A 20,473-nucleotide genomic window follows, 5' to 3' on the forward strand; every position below is an offset into this window, starting at 1 on the left:
TGACCACCACAAGGTCTGCAACCTTTGCCTCTCACTAGAACACAAGGAAAAGGATTGCCAGGCCTGTGCTTCTTTTTGCTCCAAGAAGACTATTCGTGATCCCTGGGCTCGACGACACGTTATGGCTCAACAGGCTGCACCGGTGCCGGTAGACATTTTTTCGACGAAGGCCCTGATGTTCCAGAGGCAGAGATTTCGGAAGAGCTTGAGATCATGTCTGAAGCTGACGTCACCTACTCCGATGATCACATCACTCCAGGTCAACTAGTGAGTACAAGCGTCCATGCCCCTGCCCCACCCAAAAAACAAAACGCTCCGGTCAAAACTTTGCCTGAAGGCCTAGTTTAAGACCGAAAGAAAATTTCAGAAGCCCCACCTCTGGGCACGGCTCTAAATTCAAAAGAAAAGCCTTCCGGCAGCTCGGGCTGAGCAAGCTGCACCTGGTTACCCATAAAGCACCATTGGTACGGAAAACAGGGACACACCCTATTTCCGTAACACCCAAAAAGGCCTCTGTATCGAAATCTTCGGCACCAAAACACCATAAGGCCTCTGAACCGAAACAACACCCATAACCTTTGGGTCCGAAGAAGTTTTCGGACTAGACACCAACATCGAAGCTGAAGGAACACAAACCCCCTTCTAGGGCTCCAGAGTCTAAATCAAAACCACGACCGGAACCGAAAAAATCAGCACTGAAAGCAGACCAAGACCAGGAAGAACTGTTTCGGCCAAATCCTATCCATCCGAAACAAAAGACGTTACATGTTGACTCTAAAACAGGCCATATTGTCAATGTTCCAGCAAAGAAGAGAAAATCAGATACCTCACACTCTCCTGAGGTACCTGTGAAGATAAGAGACTTTGCAACTTCACCCTTAAGACTCTCTTCTCTTGTTCTTCCTACGAAACCTTTGTCTCCTATACACTCTCTCCAATACTTCTATACTTACCCGTACCACCACGGGATGAGGATGATGTAGGGGACGGGGTGGACACGATAAGGATCCTTTAGATGACTCTGATGATGACTCTATTCCACCACAGGATACATCGGATGATTACAATACTCTCACAGATCCTCCAGACATTCCTGATACAGATGTGTACCCATGTAGGCCATCCCCGCAAGACAACAATACATGTTTTAGTCTACTCATTATTAGGACTTCGCAATATCACAGATTTGAACTGCATTCAGACCCCATGGAAGAGGACTTCCTACGTGATACATGTGCTCAGTCACAAAAATCAGTACAGAAGTTACCTATGCTTAAAGGTGTCATTAAACATGCTTCATCACTGGGTTCCCACTGGAAAGACCTAGCGTCTTTCCAGTGTGCTACGACGCCTGTTTTACAGCGGAGCTGGTTGTTGTGAGTGTTGAGGGTGCAGACAGAAAAACCAAATTGTGCTAAGTGAGTGCAAATATTTAAAAAGTGCGTAGTTGTGACGGTAAACTATTTTATTCAAAGTCCAACCAGCACTGGTTAAAAACAATTTAAAGTGGAAACATAGGGTAGGTCTCAATAACTAAAGACACCTAGTCCACTGAGTGAAAGAAATGGTCGACATGTTTCTGCTGTGGGTGAGCCCAAGTCGCTCAGCTTTCGTCAGGACCAAAGAACAGTGATCCTCCGGTGGTATGCACACACTAAGGTGCACCCAGCCGTGAGGAATAATATGTGAAAAAAGTTTAAATATGAGGAAAATTGTTCCAAAATACTTACGGCTTAAAGCCGATTTTGACCCAGGCAGCAAATTGCTGGGGTCTGTACTTTCAGAGGACGACAGGGCCGTTCTTCCGGGCCGCGGTGTTGACTAATTAGGTCCCAGACGGGGAGTCGTCAGCGTGAATATACGCGACGTGAAGCTTTCCCTCCACCGCGTTTGCCTATGAGGAGAGACTGTCGTCCTCTGAAAGTACAGACCCCAGCAATTTGCTGCCTGGGTCAAAATCGGCTTTAATAAAATAGTTTACCGTCACAACTACGCACTTTTTAAATATTTGCAATCACTTAGCACAATTTGGTTTTTCTGTCTGCACCCTCAACACTCACAACAACCAGCTCCGCTGTAAAACAGGCGTCGTAGCACACTGGAAAGACGCTAGGTCTTTCCAGTGGGAACCCAGTGATGAAGCATGTCACCACTAGGTGGTGAGTGAGGGTTCTTACTCAACCTACTTTTGGTTCTCCTTCGCTTCCTGTTTGTTTTTTACCACGTCAAGAGTCTCCCTTGTAAGTGGTGTTTTGTTCTATCACTCTTTAGTTGTTTATGTAATTATTCCTTTGGGGTAAGAGAGTGACCTGTCATACCCTTACTCTCCTTTTGTTTATTAGTCATTAAACATGCACCAGGCATATTTAAAGACCCTGTCAGGACCAGGATTCTCAATCCTCTGATTGCTAAAAAATATAAACCTGGCCCTAACGATCCAATTTACATTAAAGGACAACTCCCTTTATATTCTTTGGTAGTCTCAAATGCAAGAAAACGTGCTAATTCTCAAACCTCCTTTGATGCCCCACCTCCTGACAAAGAGTCTAAACTGCTAGATGCATCAGGCAAACAAGTTGCCTCCCAAGCAGCCAATCACTGGAGAATAGCGAATACACAAGCACTTCTTGCCAGATATGACAGGGCTCACTACGATGAGCTTGAAGATCTTATTCAACATTTACCTTACCAATATAAAGCCAAATCCAAGGATCTGATCCAAGAGGGCAAGTTAATTACAAATGAATCCACCAAATGTGCCCTCGATGAAGCAGACACCACATCTAGATTAGTCAACACCAGTGTCTTACTTCGCAGACATGCATGGTTGCGCATTTCTGGCTTTAAACAAGAAGTGCAAACAACTATCTTGAATCATCCGTTTGATCAAGAACACCTCTTTGGCCCAGCTGTGGATACCGCTTTGAAGAAAATGAAAAAAGTTATAGAAACTGCTAAATCAATGGGAGCATTACAATCCCAAACACCACAGGTTCCTTTTGTCGCCCCTTTTATAGGGGCGGATCCAAAAACATTAGCACAGACACTGCTTCCTCCTACAGAAGTCTCACACAAACATCCCCCAACTAGGCATATTTTAGAGGTGGGTACCAAGGAAATAACAACAAGGGTAGAGGCTGAGGTAATTACAACCGAACCTCCCCTACTACCAAACAATGACTCCCCGCCTCTCCCTCCAGACCATTCCACTCCGGTCGGAGGAAGACTCTCACAGTTCCTACCTGTCTGGAATTCCATCACTATAGACAGGTGGGTAAGACAAATTATCCAGTATGGTTACTGACTGGAACTTACCGCAACTCCCCCAACCATACCTCCCAAACAACGTCCAATGTCCATGGAACTTCTAACTCTTCTCAAACAAGAAGGTCTCTCACTTCTTCAACAGCATGCAATAGAACCAATTACCCTTCAGCATAAAGGAACAGGGTTTTACTCCCTCTATTTTCTCATCCCCAAAAAAGACGGAACTCTCAGACCAATACTGGACCTCAGACCTTTAAATATCTTTTTCTAATCAGACCATTTTCACATGGTCACTCGTCAACAAGTCCTCCCACTACAACAAGGCGACGTCTCGCCACTCTAGATCTCAAGGACGCCTACTTCCATATTCCTATACACCCTGCGCAAGGAAATATCTAAGGTTTGTAGTGGACTGTCAGCACTATCAATTCAAGGTCCTCCCATTCGGAGTGACCACAGCACCCAGAGTCTTCACCAAATGCCTAGCAGTAGTAGCAGCCCACTTGCAAAGACATCAAATTCATCTGTTTTCATACCTGGACGACTGGCTCATAAAAGCCAAGTCATACAGCCAGTGTGTTCACTACACTCACCAAAAATTCACCAGCTCCACAACTTGGTGTTCACAAAAAACCTCACCAAGTCAAATCTTAAACCGTCCCACATACATCAGTATCTAAGAGCCCCAATAGACACTTCCAAATCCCTTCCGTACCCCAATCCACTCAGAATAGCCAGTATGCAAACCCTCATGGCAAAATTTCAGCCCCAATACTCACTACCAGCTTAAGTGTTTATGCAACTAATAGGAATGATGACCTCTTGCTTTTTCATAGTACCTCCCTCAAGACTCCAGATGCGCCCTTTACAAGAATGTTTAGCACGTCAGTGGAACCAGGCTCAAGGTCAACTTTCAGATCTGGTATTGGTGGACAGCCGCACACATCACTCTCTGCCGTGGTGCAACGCACAAAACCTTTTCAAGGGGCGGCTGTTCCAAGACCCAGTTCCACAGATAGTGCTAACAGCGGACGCATCACTCACCGGCTGGGGAGCTCATCTCTTAAACCATAAAATTCAGGGCAGGTGGACCCCTCAACAAAAAGTGCTCCACATCAATCACCTGTAATTACTGGCAATCCTTCCAGCATTAAAATCATTCCAGACACATTTCATCAACGAAACTGTCCTTGTCCGCACCGACAATATGACAGCAAAGTATTATATACAAACAAGCATTTACAATGCAATGGGTTTGCCTTTGTTAAAGTTAGAGCTATTGGCATTGCTCTTGACATTATTTTTATTTATGTTTTTTTTAACATAAATGGCATTGTCATTTACAATAGCAAATTCAACCATTCTTCTAACCCATCTGAACACCCAGCCACTGATCCACCCGCTCATCTATCTACGCATGCGCTTGCCAATCTCTTCATTCACCCACCCAGCTGCCCACTTGTCCATTCCGGTACCCACTCATCTATCAAAGCAGGCGCCCGCCGACCTCATCATACATCCGCTCCCTCGTCCCTCCCTCCAGCTGCCCACCTACTCATCCATCCACTCATCCTTCCACCTATTCATCCATCCGCTCACACATCCATCCGCCCACTCATCAATCTGCTCATCCTTCCACCCGCTCATCCTTCCACCCACCCATCCGCCCGCTCATCCTTCCACCCACCCATCCGCCCGCTCATCCTTCCACCCACCCATCCGCCCGCTCATCCTTCCACCTACTCATCCATCCACTCATCCTTCCACCTACTCATCCATCCATCCACCCACTCATCCATCCGCTCATCCTTCCACCCACTCATCCATCCGCCCACTCATCCATCCGCCCACTCATCCATCCGCCCACTCATCCATCCGCCCACTCATCCATCCGCCCACTCATCCATCCGCCCACTCATCCATTCGCCCACTTCTAGGATGGTCAAACAGTTTGGAAAATGTTTGCAAAAACTCACACACTCCTGAGCTTGTATTTTCTCACTGCATGTTGCACGGACGGCCCTCGCAATGCTCCTTTCCTGCGGTGGTAAATGCGCCATTCTGGCAGATTTTCCACTATTGTAAGAGCAATTTATGATCGAGTTTTCTATTGCAATGGCATTTTTTGGGTGCCCGCGGTCTGCTTGTTTGACTCTGGCCTTCTAGGTGCCTTCATAACCTGGTCACAACAGCATCTCTGGGTCTCAGCAGCCCTTTGTATACTCTAGTGTGCAATGTATCGATGCAGCGCCTGCTCACGCCCTGTGCACTGACGATGATTCAATGCAGTGCCTGCCCACGTTGCTGTGCACATGCAGGGCCTGTCTAGCCCCTGACCTTACATGCCATTGTGTACAGCTTTACAATGTATCAATGCATTGCCTGCCCACACCCCTGTGCACTACCTTCGCTTGCTATTGTGCTCTGCCTGACAATGTATCATTGCAGTGCCTCCTCACGGCAGTGTGCACTGCCTTTCCATGCCAATGCAGTGCCTGACATGTATCAATGCAGTGCCTGTCTATCCCCCTGTACCCTGCCTTTACATGCCACTGTGCACTGCCTAATAATGAATCCATCCAGCGCCTGCCTATGCCCCTGTGCACTGTCTTTCTATGCCCCATGCTCTGCCAGTCCGTGCCTCCGTGCCGTACCTGGCCATGCCCCATGCTGTGCAAGTCTGGGCCCCCATGCTGTGCGTGTCCCGTGTTGTGCCAGTGCGTGGCCGAATGCTGTGTCAGTCCGTGCCCCGTGCAGTATCCGGCCATTGCCCCATGCTGTGCCTGTTTGTGCTCCCATGCTGTACCGGTCTGTGCCCCGTGCAGTATCCGATCATGCCCCTTGCTGTGCCTGTCCGTGCCCCCTGCGTGCCCCCATGCTGTACCGGTCCGTGTTCCCATGCTGTACCGGTCCGTGCCCCCTGCGGTGCCAGTCCGTGCCCCCGTGTTGTGCCAGTCCGTGCCCCCATGCTGACAGTTCGTGCCCCGTGCAGTATCCGGTCATGCCCCCATGCCGTGCCTGTCTGTGCCCCCCGCGGTGCTCGGGCAGCAGGGCACAGTGTGAGGGGCAGGCACCGAGAACTAGGAAGAGAGTGAGGGACCGTGAGACGGAGGTCGGTTGGGGCGAAGGAGGGGAGAGTGTGCAGAGCGCCAGGACTGACAGTGAGGAAGGGACAGACAGGCGGCAGCGAGCAAGAAGGGAGAGCGAGCAACAAGAAGAGAAGGAAAACGACAGCGCAAGGGTGAGAGGGGCGGGCAGAGAGGGAGTGGCGGAGGGCGGGGAAAGAGAGAGAGGGGCACCGAGGGGAGAAAGACCGATAAGAGCATTAAAAAAGAGGAGCGGGAGGGCCTTGGCGAAGGAGAGGAGCGGAGAGGGGCGGCCACAGAGAGACAGGGTGAGGGAAGGGTTAAGACTTAGAGAGTGCGAGGGGGACGAGTGAGCCACGGAGAAACACCGAGGCAGATAGAGAAGAGAGAGCACGGCGTGTGTATGAGAGAGACAGAGAGACTCGGAGAGCTGCTCTCAGACGGGGGAGTGCGGGGGTCCCACAGCCACCATCCCTGCGGCCCGGGGCGGAGCTGAAGCCAGCGCCGGAGGAGGAGGACAGAGGGAGGAGTATTCCGAAATGTGGTGTTGATTTAAAGACTTCTCTGTTCCTATTCTCCGGCGAGCCCTGCCAATTACAGAAATCTAACTTGGCCAGAGCTCAACTCACAAACAGTGCCCCGGAGGCACGGGCCAGGAATGCGCTTGGAGGAATGTGATGTCAGCACCACATCTGAGGCGCCGTGGCGGGGGTGAAGATCGGAGGTTGCGTGTCCCATGTGGGGAATGCGAAGGAGGCCGAGTTGGAAAGCCGGGACTTGGGGGTGCGGGGGGGGGGGCAGGGAAGGGGGGGGGGGGTGAACTCGCGCGGTGGTTAAAAAGTACATTTTTAAAAAATAAGAAAACTTACCTGACTGCCCGTGTCCGCGTCAGAGCAGAGGAAGGAGCTCTAGTGATGACGCGGCGGAGGCTCGGCCGGCTGGGCCAATCCCAGCGCGGCCCTGGCTGGAGGCGGACGGCTGCTTCCTTCGGCTGGGGAACTCGGCTTCGGGGGCCGCGGCGGGGAAACAAAGGGACAATGCCGGGTGGGCACCGGCTTTAGAGGTCAGCAAAAGCGCTCCACGCAATGCAAGTGAGGCTCCTTCTCCTTCAGGCGGGTGCCGGCAATGCCGGACCAGATTCGGGGGCGTTCCCGAGAACAGGCTTTCGGCTGACGTAGCCAAAAGCCAAAAAATCTCGGGAACGCCCCGGAATCTGGTCCGGGATTGACAGACAGAGCCAACTCCCAATGGTTAGCCTCCATTTATGGAGCTAGCCAATGGGAGGAGGGGGCGTAGACCCGACACCACACACAACTCATAAAGTTTTTTGGCGCATGCGTACTTCGTACGCATCGCCAGTCAAAACCTAAAAAGGAGGAGGAACACATTCTTTGCAGCTTTCTCATCTAGCGCAAAACATATAGAGATGGGCCATCCCACAAAAGATATACCTTCTAGCAGAACATCTTCCAGGAGTACACAATCAGGTTGCGAATCTACTCAGTCGTCGGACACACCACGAATGGGAACTTCATCCACAAGTTCTTCATCCATTTTTCCACATGTGGTGCCACCCAGACATAGATCTGTTTGCCACACTCACAAACGTGAAATGCCCAACCTTCGCCCCCGGGTATACACACACATTGTCCAAGGGCAATGCGATAAGGAGGAACTGGTCATGTAAACTTGCGTTCGCTCTTCCGCCACTCCTGCTCATTCCATTAGTAGTGCGCAAACTCAAGATGATCCTATTTGCTCCAACATGAGCCCAGAAACCATGGTTCACTACACTCCTAGAACTCTCAGTAGTTTCACACCAAAAACTACAACTTTCCCCAAAGCTTCTTACACAGAACCATGGAGCAATAAGGCATCCAGATCCAGCTCAACAAAACATAGCAATCTGGTTCCTGAAGTCCTAGATTTCGGTTAGCTCAACCTCCTACTGGACTGTATGAACAATATTAAAGAAGCTAGACGCCCTACTACTAGAGCTTGCTATGGAGCCAAATGTAAAAGATTTGTCATTTACTGGAACAACAACAAAATTGACCCACTAGATGCTTCCATTCAAAATATTATTTGCTATTTACTGCATCTAAAAAGATGAAATCTGGCATACATATCCATAAGACTCCATCTTGCTGCCATTGCATTTGTCATTGTTTAGGGTACTGCTATCAAAGTGCTTATGGAAGGCCTTAAAGGCAAATTCTTCCCAGAATCCCACCCTCTCCAGTGTGGAATTTAATTATTGGGCTCATGGGTCCTCTCATTTGGGCAGAGGTTCAAATGGAACTGCAGTTCCTTACATGGAAAGTTGCTTTCCTTGACGCAATCACCTCACTCAGGAGAGTAAGTGAGATCCAGGCTCTAACCATACAAGAACCATTCTTACAAATTCATCAATACAAGGTGGTTCTTAGAACAAATCCAAAATCCCTTCTCAAAGTAATCTCTGCTTTCTATTTTAATCAATCTGTGGAATGACCCGTTTTTCCCCAAAACCAGATTCTGTAGCAGAGGGAGCTCTTCACACACTTGATGTCAAAAGAGCTATACTTTATTGAATTGACAAAGCTAAACCTTTTAGAAACACAAACCAACTGTTTGTAGCTTTCTCTCCACCTCATAAAGGAAACCCCATCTCCAAAGCTAGAATTGCCAGGTGGATAGTCAAATATATTCAAATATGCTACCAAAAGGCAAAACACACATTAACAATTCCACCTAGAGTGCATTCAACACGCAAAATAGGGGCTTCCATGACATTCTTAGGGAACATTCCCTTAGATGACATTTGTAAAGCAGCAACATGGTCTACAACACACACCTTCACTAAACGTTATTGTGTAGTTGTACAAGCAAAACAACAAGCTTCTGTCGCCTCATAAAAGTGGGAATACTCCTAGGTTTTTCACAACTTAATTTACGACTACACTTGAAAAGAGAGTAGAGACTTTATAAAAGCCTTTTTCTGCTGCATCCCTTCCAGTTATGCCAGATTCTCCTCTGTTGCCACTTGGGATATTAAAACCAATAATCCTTTTTAAGATCTTCTCCAAGAGCCTCCCTTTAAATATGTTGCCAAGAGTGGTTGCAAGACCAGCTTCAATGTCTCCAATAAGGAAGAGGAGACAATAATTCCCCCTCTTCAAGCCGTTCTCCAGAAAGAAGGAAAATATTCAGATCTCCAACAATATCTTAACACTCTCCATGACTACAGATGGCTCTACATCAGTCGAACTTTGCCAGCGGCTTCCCCATCTAGATACTCTCCAGGGGAGGACATCACAACCTTCCAAGAGGTGTTATTTATACAATATCTGTTGAATATGTCTCTAGATTATCCACAGTCTACTGTTTTGACAATACATGAAACCTTGAAAAATAGAGCAGCTCCTGATCCTATTTTGCCATGGTTTCCAGATCTTCTGAAAATAGTGGAGGAAGGAAATTTACAACTTGCCACTGGTAGAGCAGCGACACCAAAATTGCTTAAAAAATATAACCCAGCTCCGCATGACCCTGAGTTTTTGAGGTCCGAACCGAAACCGGACTCAGTTCTAGTAATCTCTGTGACAAAAAGATATGCATCAGCTCTGGAAGCCACAGCTCATCCAGAGTGAGAAATTAAAATAGATGCTGATGGTAGAAAAGTGTGGAACTGTAGCCTATGGTATTGAAAATGCAAGTGCTGCTACACTTCTTGGTCTTCATCGGTGTGAATTATGCAGAGGAAAGCAGTCCTTCATTGAAGATCTTCCAAAACACAGTCAGCGTGAATACACAGAGACGCTGCAAGAAAGTGTGTTGGTGGTCTATCAGATAATTAGTGCTACAGTAGATTGGACAACTGGATATTGCATGGGATATCCATAAGGCGATCTTAATGGCTTTTTTTCAGCTACTCAAAAACTAGAGCACAATTAAAAATCATGTGCTTGCTCTTTTCTGGAAAATCTTGGTTCTGCCAGCACGCAGAGGAGGAAATGCAAAAGATTAAAAATGAGGCAGAGACATTGAAAGCAGTTGGTTCGAAAAGCTGAAGATATGTCTTTCAATCACAATACAGATCGCAAGATCATAGATACTACCACCATAGAGTTGAGGCCCATTGTTGGTATCTTAACCCCTTCAATGCTCATGACGGAACAGTTCCGTCATGAGCATCGGTTGAGCTGTGCTCATGACGGAACCGTTCCATCATGACCACGCCTGTTTTCATTAGGGCCCAGCACCGGCGGTAAATCTGCACCGCACGGATTTGGTTAATCACCAATGACCACAGCAGTATTCAGAAACGCCCAGATTTATTTGAAGACAAAGTACTGCAGATTCACTCAAATTTTCCTAGGCAAGTTAAGACAGATCCCGTTGTTAGAGATAGCTTGCCTGATAACCTGGTTGGGGTTTTTCAGAATTTAGCCAAATCTCATCTGAAAAAGTAAAAGAGCTTATTCTCTCCACAAAGTCAGGTTCCCCTTTGGACCCCTGCCCTCCCGCAATGGTAAAACTTATTTCGGAGCACATAGCCCCTATACTTACTAACATTTTTTTTGTAAAATTTTTATTTTGAGTAGAAACAGGAAAATAAAATAAATGCTGCGGAGGTGCCACACATTTCCCCACGCAGGGGGCATAATCAGAAATCAAAGATCAGCGGCATACTATGGTAGCAGAAGCATATCGAGTCCGAAAATCGATCAATCACTGTGGTATGCAGTAAAGCAATAACTCCGGTGAGCTTGTCAGCGGGCAATGTACGATAAAGAGAGCCATATATGATAATTGTCTAGCCCACAATTCTTCGTAACCAGATTGAACAAACTATGGCCCCAGCTACAGGCACCTCAACAAGCCCAAGAACCAGAAAACTAACCGTCCCCCCCCCACCCCCCGCCCCCCCAGGGTGGTGACTCCATACATACTTCACTTACATACCATCATTCATACTAGACTTGAAAGAGGTGTAGTGACCGCAAAGATGCAGGACATACAGCCGAAGGTAAGCCCTAAGAGAGGTAGGTAACCTAAGGTCCCCACTGAAACTGAAAATTCTTGAAATTGCCAAGGAAGATGTCCGCCATTCTTTCCATGCTAAGCAGCTTCCAAAGTCGTGCGTGCCACAGGGAAATTGCTGGTGCCTCTTTCTTTTTCCAAGCAGCGGCCAAAGTGGGTGAAGTAGTGTGGCTCACTGGTTAGAGGCGGCAGACCCGAGAGCAGAGGACGGCCCGGGACCAGGGTTCGATTCCCGGCGCGGCAGGTTTCTGGACCAGGGTCAGCGGACTCGATAATTCTCTCGCCTCGGTGCCCACTCTGATCAGCGATCACACTCGGCAACTCTGGGCATTAGCTTGCCTCATCTTCACTAACGGCCCCACCAGACCGCCGGGGATGCCTGGGCTCACCCTGGAGATACCCATTAAGGGACCATCTCTCAGGGAAGCCAGGAAGGGTTTCGCAGCGGTCGAAGCGCCTTGGGACCCTACGGATAAGTAGTGCGCTATATAAATGCCTATACATACATATACATGCATACATACATACAAAGTAAGCTTGGCAGCCCCAAGGCATAGCCACAGAATCTTCTTGTCTGCCCGTGTCTGATACTCAAGGCCGGGTTCACGCAGGCCCAACAAGACATAGGCCATAGAGTCCTAAGGGGTAGCCAAGGACGTCCTGATGTGCGAGAGAATCTCCTCCCAGTATGGTCGAATTACCGGGCAGTCCCACCAAATGTGGCGGAAGTCCCCTAGGAACCCACATCCCCTCCAGCATTTGTCAGAGGTGGCCGGGTACATGCGATGGAGCCTGGTTGGGCACAGATACCATTGCATGAGCGTCTTGAGATGGGCTTCCCTCAAATGCAGCGAATGGTTAAACGCTGTCAAGTCTCTCCACAACGCCGACCACTCTCCATCGGAGACATCTCTCCCCAGCATCTCCTCCCACTGCCTCATGTAGCGAGGTCGGGGCGCCACCACCGATTTAATCAAGAGTTGGTATATGAAGGAGATGACTCCTTTCATGGCAGAGGTCCGTAGTATAAAGGCCTCAAAGGGCGACGGGGGTCTCGTAGCCGCCTCCAACACCCCAGGTGACGTGGCCCAGTGAAGCAGCTGGACATGACGATACTGTTCCGACGGGGGGACCCCGTAGTCCCTCATACAGTTAGCAAAGGTGAGGGGTTCCTGTCCATGAAACAAATGGGTCAGAGCCCTGCAACCGCCCTCCCTCCAGACATCGAAGGCCCCCTCTCGTATCGCCGACGGGAAGGCCGGATTGAAGTGCAAAGGTGTGAACGGCGAGGGGAACGTGGTCCAGCGTTCGCCTGTGGCCACTGTGTCCCAGACCTTCAGCGTGGTACCCGTTGGGGTACTAATATAGGCGTTCAATGGACAGTCCTTCTTAGGCTTCCAAGCCAAGTCCCAGACCGATCTGCCAGCCACGCTCCGATCCATGTGCAACCAATGTTTTTCAGATGTTTGTTGCGACCACTCCACTAGGACCCTCAGTTTCGCCGCTTTGTAATAGAGCTGCAAGTCAGGAAGTCCCACGCCGACCTCGGCCGACGTAAGACCGTAAAGGAAAAGCGTACCCGACCCCCTTGCCATACAAATCGTAACATCTGAGTCTTGAGATGCCGAAAATAATCGTTGTCTAGCGGAATAGGCAGTGTGTGAGAAGTTGGCCCGATATGCAACGTTCGCTATTCTAGCGACCGCTATGTATCGTACCAACGACCCTTATGGTGTTTGGTTGTAAGTCAACCTATAGACCAGGTATCCTAGTAGCGTGGATACGAGCAGTCTAAGGCTAAAGACTCGAGAGGGCGTGTTAAGCCAGCTGTTTACCACACATGTACCCCTTGAACACCCAGTGAAAGGACACCACACAAGTGTTATGAAAATAAACAGGACATTTATTAAGAATCACAACAGCCCTGTACTCTTTATGAGGACAGGGTACTAAGCACAAACCAAATCTCTTTAGCAAATACTTCAAGTGCACAATTTAAAAACAAGTGTCCGAGGACACGGGAAGGTTAAGGTTTCGGGCGGACCCGATAAGGCAAGTCGGAAGCGAGGGACTCGGGACCCTAGAGTAAGGAGGCTATGCAGGCACCGAAATGCCGAGTTACCTAGCCACGAGGGCTGCGGCTGCACAAGTCTTACAGGCGTCGGGGTCTTCGCTGACGAGCCAGGAGCCGGAAGAAAAAGGAGTTGCTGGCCGGCGACCAGTGCTGAATAGTTCGTAGAGATCCAAGCCTGGATCGGAGATTGAAGAAACCTGAAAGCAGAGGGGACCAAGTTCGTACTACTAGGCAGTAGTCAGAGGGTACCAGGAAGGCACCGGTTGGCCGTCACCTCGACCAGGTGAGTGGGCGACGCTAGGCTCTGCAGTCTCACGGACCAGGAGGCGTTGTCGGCGACCACGGTGGAGGTGCGAGCTGTCCCACGAAGGATGATGCTGTCGGCGTCGCTGGGCCCAGGATGGGGCAACAAGCCTTGGCAGTTCTCAGGGCCACGTGGTGGGCCTAAGATGGCGTCTTGAGTGGACCAGGAGGGTCCGGGGTGCTTCTCGCAAAGATGGAAGCAAGGGCCGGTCTGGAGCAACCAGACCAGCAGTGATGATTCTCGGATGTCGTCACAGAAGGGCACAAGCCAGCGGCTAGTGACCAGACAACGTGCTGAGCAGCGAGCAGAAGGGCCCCACGCAGATCGTGGAGATGCTGGGAGGCTGCACTTCGGTGCTGGAGCGGCTCAGGGTCGGGGCTTCTCGGACCCCAGAGCACTCACCAGAGAGTTACCTCGATGGTCGTGCTGGTTTTAAGAGCGTGTGGGTTCTGATGATGGCCGGTCCCTCGAGGTCTCGTCGCACCCACAGATCACAGCTGAGCTGATGACGTGGGTAGAGGTCAGAGGTGCCAGGGAAGCCGGTTCTCGTCGAGCTGGGCCGTCGGATTCCTTGAGGAAGGACTTACAGCAAACCGCAGAGTTCTTAGATGGTGCCCGCTGATGCAGGGTGACTACTCCTTAGCCACAAGGGAGAAATCTTGAGAAGAGTCTTGAAGTCCTTTCGTAGAAAGTATTCTTGATTCAAAGATGATCTAATTTGGAAGGGTCCCCGCTCCGGCCTTTATTCTAAAGAAAGGGGTGGGTACATGACTAGGTCCTGCCCTAAGGGTGGGACCAGGAAGGGGGGTAGTTACACCCCTCTCCCCTGCCGGACTTTCCCCAGGCCAGGGCTGTCGCCCCTGGAACTGGTTCTAACCGGCAGATGCGTAGTGAGCACCGGGGTGCCACTCCGCAGTCACCTTCTCGCAAAAGCCCTACCTACCCAGAATACACAAACCCTGTCTGGGACGGTGCGAACACCGCCCTCGACAGGAAACCCTTTGTCCAAGTGCTCCTCGCTGGAAGGACTCCCAGCAGCAGGAGGTCAGACTCGTGTCTGTGGTGGCAGCCTCCATTTTGTGGAGCTGAGCTTTCGTTAACTTTAACCGGGGTTCACAGTTACGTACATGTCGTGTCCCTCTAGAAGGGCGGAATGCTAACCTCGTCGCCAGGGTTGGTGAGAGGGCAGCACCCCGATTCGTATGACACCTTACTCGACATGTCTTGATAACGCGACACCGAAGTTACCGATGTGGTACGCGTTATCATGGAACAGCCATTGGGTCTTTTCTCCGCAAGCTGCAACCGGCTCGGCTCGGGCCAGAACACAGTTCACACGAGCCCATGCACTCTGCCTTCAGGATTGTCAAGGCCTGCCATAGGAGTGACTGATAGGAACTCGGGTGTCCATTGTATGGTTAGATATAGGCTACTATATCCAAAGCAAAGGGTGATTACACGACTTCGCCCCAGCTGTCATGCAGCCAGTTGTGTCAAATTTAGGAGGCCAGCCAGGGGTGGCATAATACATGCTGCAGCCCCTGGCGGCCCTGGGTACACCTATGCCCTGAGTTACAGGGTCTGATAAGGTGGCCCAGTACCAATTGGTAAATGCACATAGGGTACATATCGTAATTTAGAAAGAGAACAGCCAGGCTGTGGGTCTGATTGGCAGGCCCACAGCCAGAGAAAGTCGTAAACCAGTGAAACAAAAGCAAAAAATCTGGGTGATCATAGGATTGCAGACCCTACTCTCCTACACAGTGCTTGAAATAAATACAGATATTTAGGTAGAAGGACCATCTTAATAGCATGGATTCTGCCCAGCCAGGACAAGAATTTAGGTTTCCACCGATCCAATTCGGCTCGGGTCTTTGCTAATAAGGGCGGAAAGTTAGCCGAGAACAGTTTCCCCATTGTTTAGGGTACTGCTATCAAAGTGCTTATGGAAGGCCTTAAAGGCAAATTCTTCCCATAATCCCACCCTCTCCAGTGTGGAATTTAATTATTGTCCTTAATAGGCTCATGGGTCCTCTCATTTGGGCAGAGGTTCAAATGGAACTGCAGTTCCTTACATGGAAAGTTGCTTTCCTTGACGCAATCACCTCACTCAGGAGAGTAAGTGAGATCCAGGCTCTAACCATACAAGAACCATTCTTACAAATTCATCAATACAAGGTGGTTCTTAGAACAAATCCAAAATCCCTTCTCAAAGTAATCTCTGCTTTCTATTTTAATCAATCTGTGGAATGACCCGTTTTTCCCCAAAACCAGATTCTGTAGCAGAGGGAGCTCTTCACACACTTGATGTCAAAAGAGCTATACTTTATTGAATTGACAGAGCTAAACCTTTTAGAAACACAAACCAACTGTTTGTAGCTTTCTCTCCACCTCATAAAGGAAACCCCATCTCCAAAGCTAGAATTGCCTGGTGGATAGTCAAATATATTCAAATATGCTACCAAAAAGGCAAAACACACATTAACAATTCCACCTAGAGTGCATTCAACACGCAAAATAGGGGCTTCCATGACATTCTTAGGGAACATTCCCTTAGATGACATTTGTAAAGCAGCAACATGGTCTACAACACACACCTTCACTAAACGTTATTGTGTAGATGTACAAGCAAAACAACAAGCTTCTGTCGCCTCATAAAAGTGGGAATACTCCTAGGTTTTTCACAACTTAATTTACGACTACACTTGAAAAGAGAGTAGAGACTTTATAAAAGCCTTTTTCTGCTGCATCCCTTCCAGTTATGCCAGATTCTCCTCTGTTGCCACTTGGGATATTAAAACCAATAATCCTTTTTAAGATCTTCTCCAAGAGCCTCCCTTTAAATTTGTTGCCAAGAGTGGTTGCAAGACCAGCTTCAATGTCTCCAATAAGGAAGAGGAGACAATAATTCCCCCTCTTCAAGCCGTTCTCCAGAAAGAAGGAAAATATTCAGATCTCCAACAATATCTTAACACTCTCCATGACTACAGATGGCTCTACATCAGTCGAACTTTGCCAGCGGCTTCCCCATCTAGATACTCTCCAGGGGAGGACATCACAACCTTCCAAGAGGTGTTATTTATACAATATCTGTTGAATATGTCTCTAGATTATCCACAGTCTACTGTTTTGACAATACATGAAACCTTGAAAAATAGAGCAGCTCCTGATCCTATTTTGCCATGGTTTCCAGATCTTCTGAAAATAGTGGAGGAAGGAAATTTACAACCTGCCACTGGTAGAGCAGCGACACCAAAATTGCTTAAAAAATATAACCCAGCTCCGCATGACCCTGAGTTTTTGAGGTCCGAACCGAAACCGGACTCAGTTCTAGTAATCTCTGTGACAAAAAGATATGCATCAGCTTTGGAAGCCACAGCTCATCCAGAGTGAGAAATTAAAATAGATGCTGATGGTAGAAAAGTGTGGAACTGTAGCCTATGGTATTGAAAATGCAAGTGCTGCTACACTTCTTGGTCTTCATCGGTGTGAATTATGCAGAGGAAAGCAGTCCTTCATTGAAGATCTTCCAAAACACAGTCAGCGTGAATACACAGAGACGCTGCAAGAAAGTGTGTTGGTGGTCTATCAGATAATTAGTGCTACAGTAGATTGGACAACTGGATATTGCATGGGATATCCATAAGGCGATCTTAATGGCTTTTTTTCAGCTACTCAAAAACTAGAGCACAATTAAAAATCATGTGCTTGCTCTTTTCTGGAAAATCTTGGTTCTGCCAGCACGCAGAGGAGGAAATGCAAAAGATTAAAAATGAGGCAGAGACATTGAAAGCAGTTGGTTCGAAAAGCTGAAGATATGTCTTTCAATCACAATACAGATCGCAAGATCATAGATACTACCAGCATAGAGTTGAGGCCCATTGTTGGTATCTTAACCCCTTCAATGCTCATGACGGAACAGTTCCGTCATGAGCATCGGTTGAGCTGTGCTCATGACGGAACCGTTCCATCATGACCACGCCTGTTTTCATTAGGGCCCAGCACCGGCGGTAAATCTGCACCGCACGGATTTGGTTAATCACCAATGACCACAGCAGTATTCAGAAACGCCCAGATTTATTTGAAGACAAAGTACTGCAGATTCACTCAAATTTTCCTAGGCAAGTTAAGACAGATCCCGTTGTTAGAGATAGCTTGCCTGATAACCTGGTTGGGGTTTTTCAGAATTTAGCCAAATCTCATCTGAAAAAGTAAAAGAGCTTATTCTCTCCACAAAGTCAGGTTCCCCTTTGGACCCCTGCCCTCCCGCAATGGTAAAACTTATTTCGGAGCACATAGCCCCTATACTTACTAACATTTTTTTTGTAAAATTTTTATTTTGAGTAGAAACAGGAAAATAAAATAAATGCTGCGGAGGTGCCACACATTTCCCCACGCAGGGGGCATAATCAGAAATCAAAGATCAGCGGCATACTATGGTAGCAGAAGCATATCGAGTCCGAAAATCGATCAATCACTGTGGTATGCAGTAAAGCAATAACTCCGGTGAGCTTGTCAGCGGGCAATGTACGATAAAGAGAGCCATATATGATAATTGTCTAGCCCACAATTCTTCGTAACCAGATTGAACAAACTATGGCCCCAGCTACAGGCACCTCAACAAGCCCAAGAACCAGAAAACTAACCGTCCCCCCCCCACCCCCCGCCCCCCCAGGGTGGTGACTCCATACATACTTCACTTACATACCATCATTCATACTAGACTTGAAAGAGGTGTAGTGACCGCAAAGATGCAGGACATACAGCCGAAGGTAAGCCCTTAGAGAGGTAGGTAACCTAAGGTCCCCACTGAAACTGAAAATTCTTGAAATTGCCAAGGAAGATGTCCGCCATTCTTTCCATGCTAAGCAGCTTCCAAAGTCGTGCGTGCCACAGGGAAATTGCTGGTGCCTCTTTCTTTTTCCAAGCAGCGGCCAAAGTAAGCTTGGCAGCCCCAAGGCATAGCCACAGAATCTTCTTGTCTGCCCGTGTCTGATACTCAAGGCCGGGTTCACGCAGGCCCAACAAGACATAGGCCATAGAGTCCTAAGGGGTAGCCAAGGACGTCCTGATGTGCGAGAGAATCTCCTCCCAGTATGGTCGAATTACCGGGCAGTCCCACCAAATGTGGCGGAAGTCCCCTAGGAACCCACATCCCCTCCAGCATTTGTCAGAGGTGGCCGGGTACATGCGATGGAGCCTGGTTGGGCACAGATACCATTGCATGAGCGTCTTGAGATGGGCTTCCCTCAAATGCAGCGAATGGTTAAACGCTGTCAAGTCTCTCCACAACGCCGACCACTCTCCATCGGAGACATCTCTCCCCAGCATCTCCTCCCACTGCCCCATGTAGCGAGGTCGGGGCGCCACCACCGATTTAATCAAGAGTTGGTATATGAAGGAGATGACTCCTTTCATGGCAGAGGTCCGTAGTATAAAGGCCTCAAAGGGCGACGGGGGTCTCGTAGCCGCCTCCAACACCCCAGGTGACGTGGCCCAGTGAAGCAGCTGGACATGACGATACTGTTCCGACGGGGGACCCCGTAGTCCCTCATACAGTTAGCAAAGGTGAGGGGTTCCTGTCCATGAAACAAATGGGTCAGAGCTTTGCAACCGCCCTCCCTCCAGACATCGAAGGCCCCCTCTCGTATCGCCGACGGGAAGGCCGGATTGAAGTGCAAAGGTGTGAACGGCGAGGGGAACGTGGTCCAGCGTTCATCTGTGGCCACTGTATCCCAGACCTTCAGCGTGGTACCCGTTGGGGTACTAATATAGGCGTTCAATGGACAGTCCTTCTTAGGCTTCCAAGCCAAGTCCCAGACCGATCTGCCAGCCACGCTCCGATACATGTGCAACCAATGTTTTTCAGATGTTTGTTGCGACCACTCCACTAGGACCCTCAGTTTCGCCGCTTTGTAATAGAGCTGCAAGTCAGGAAGTCCCACGCCGACCTCGGCCGACGTAAGACCGTAAAGGAAAAGCGTACCCGACCCCCTTGCCATACAAATCGTAACATCTGAGTCTTGAGATGCCGAAAATAATCGTTGTCTAGCGGAATAGGCAGTGCTTGAAATAAATAGAGATATTTAGGTAGAAGGACCATCTTAATAGCATGGATTCTGCCCAGCCAGGACAAGAATTTAGGTTTCCACCGATCCAATTCGGCTCGGGTCTTTGCTAATAAGGGCGGAAAGTTAGCCGAGAACAGTTTCCCCACTGTCGGAGTCAGATGGACTCCTAAATATACAATCGAGCCAGTGGCCCAGGCCAAAGGCGTCGGGGGCCGCACGCGGTCTACCTCCGCCTGCAAGAGAGTACGATTCAGGATATACGACTTGCTATAGTTGACTTTGAAGCCGGCCACCTCTTCGTAACGCATCAAGACCTCCCTGATACATGGCAGCGAGTGTTCCGGATCCGCTGTAGAGAATAAGATGTCGTCCGCGAAGAGCATAATTTTATGTTGCTCTCCTGTGAACGGAAGGCCCCGAATCCCCTCATGTTCCCGCACCGCCACTGCCAACGGCTCGATGCTTAACGCGAAGAGAAGGGGGAGAGGGGGCAGCCCTGCCTAGTGCCGCGAGAGTGCGGGAAGAACGCCGATAAATGTCCATTAACCGCTACCCGAGACCTGGGGCTGCAAAAATTTGCCCTCACCATGGTGATAAACTTCTCCGAAAAGCCGAAGGCCGACATCGTATTAAACAAGAATCCCCA

The 20,473-nt window shown here is 49.0% G+C and overlaps 1 protein-coding gene across 3 annotated transcripts in view; it reads left to right on the forward strand.

Annotated features, from left to right (window-relative positions):
* LOC147706848 (exportin-5-like) overlaps nt 1-20,473 on the forward strand; it is a 1,626,836-nt gene that overhangs the window by 353,221 nt on the left and 1,253,142 nt on the right. The gene's annotated exons all lie outside the window — the stretch shown is intronic.

This window comes from Lissotriton vulgaris, chromosome 6 (genome assembly GCF_964263255.1).
Source record: "Lissotriton vulgaris chromosome 6, aLisVul1.2, whole genome shotgun sequence".
Classification (NCBI taxonomy): Eukaryota; Metazoa; Chordata; class Amphibia; order Caudata; family Salamandridae; genus Lissotriton; species Lissotriton vulgaris.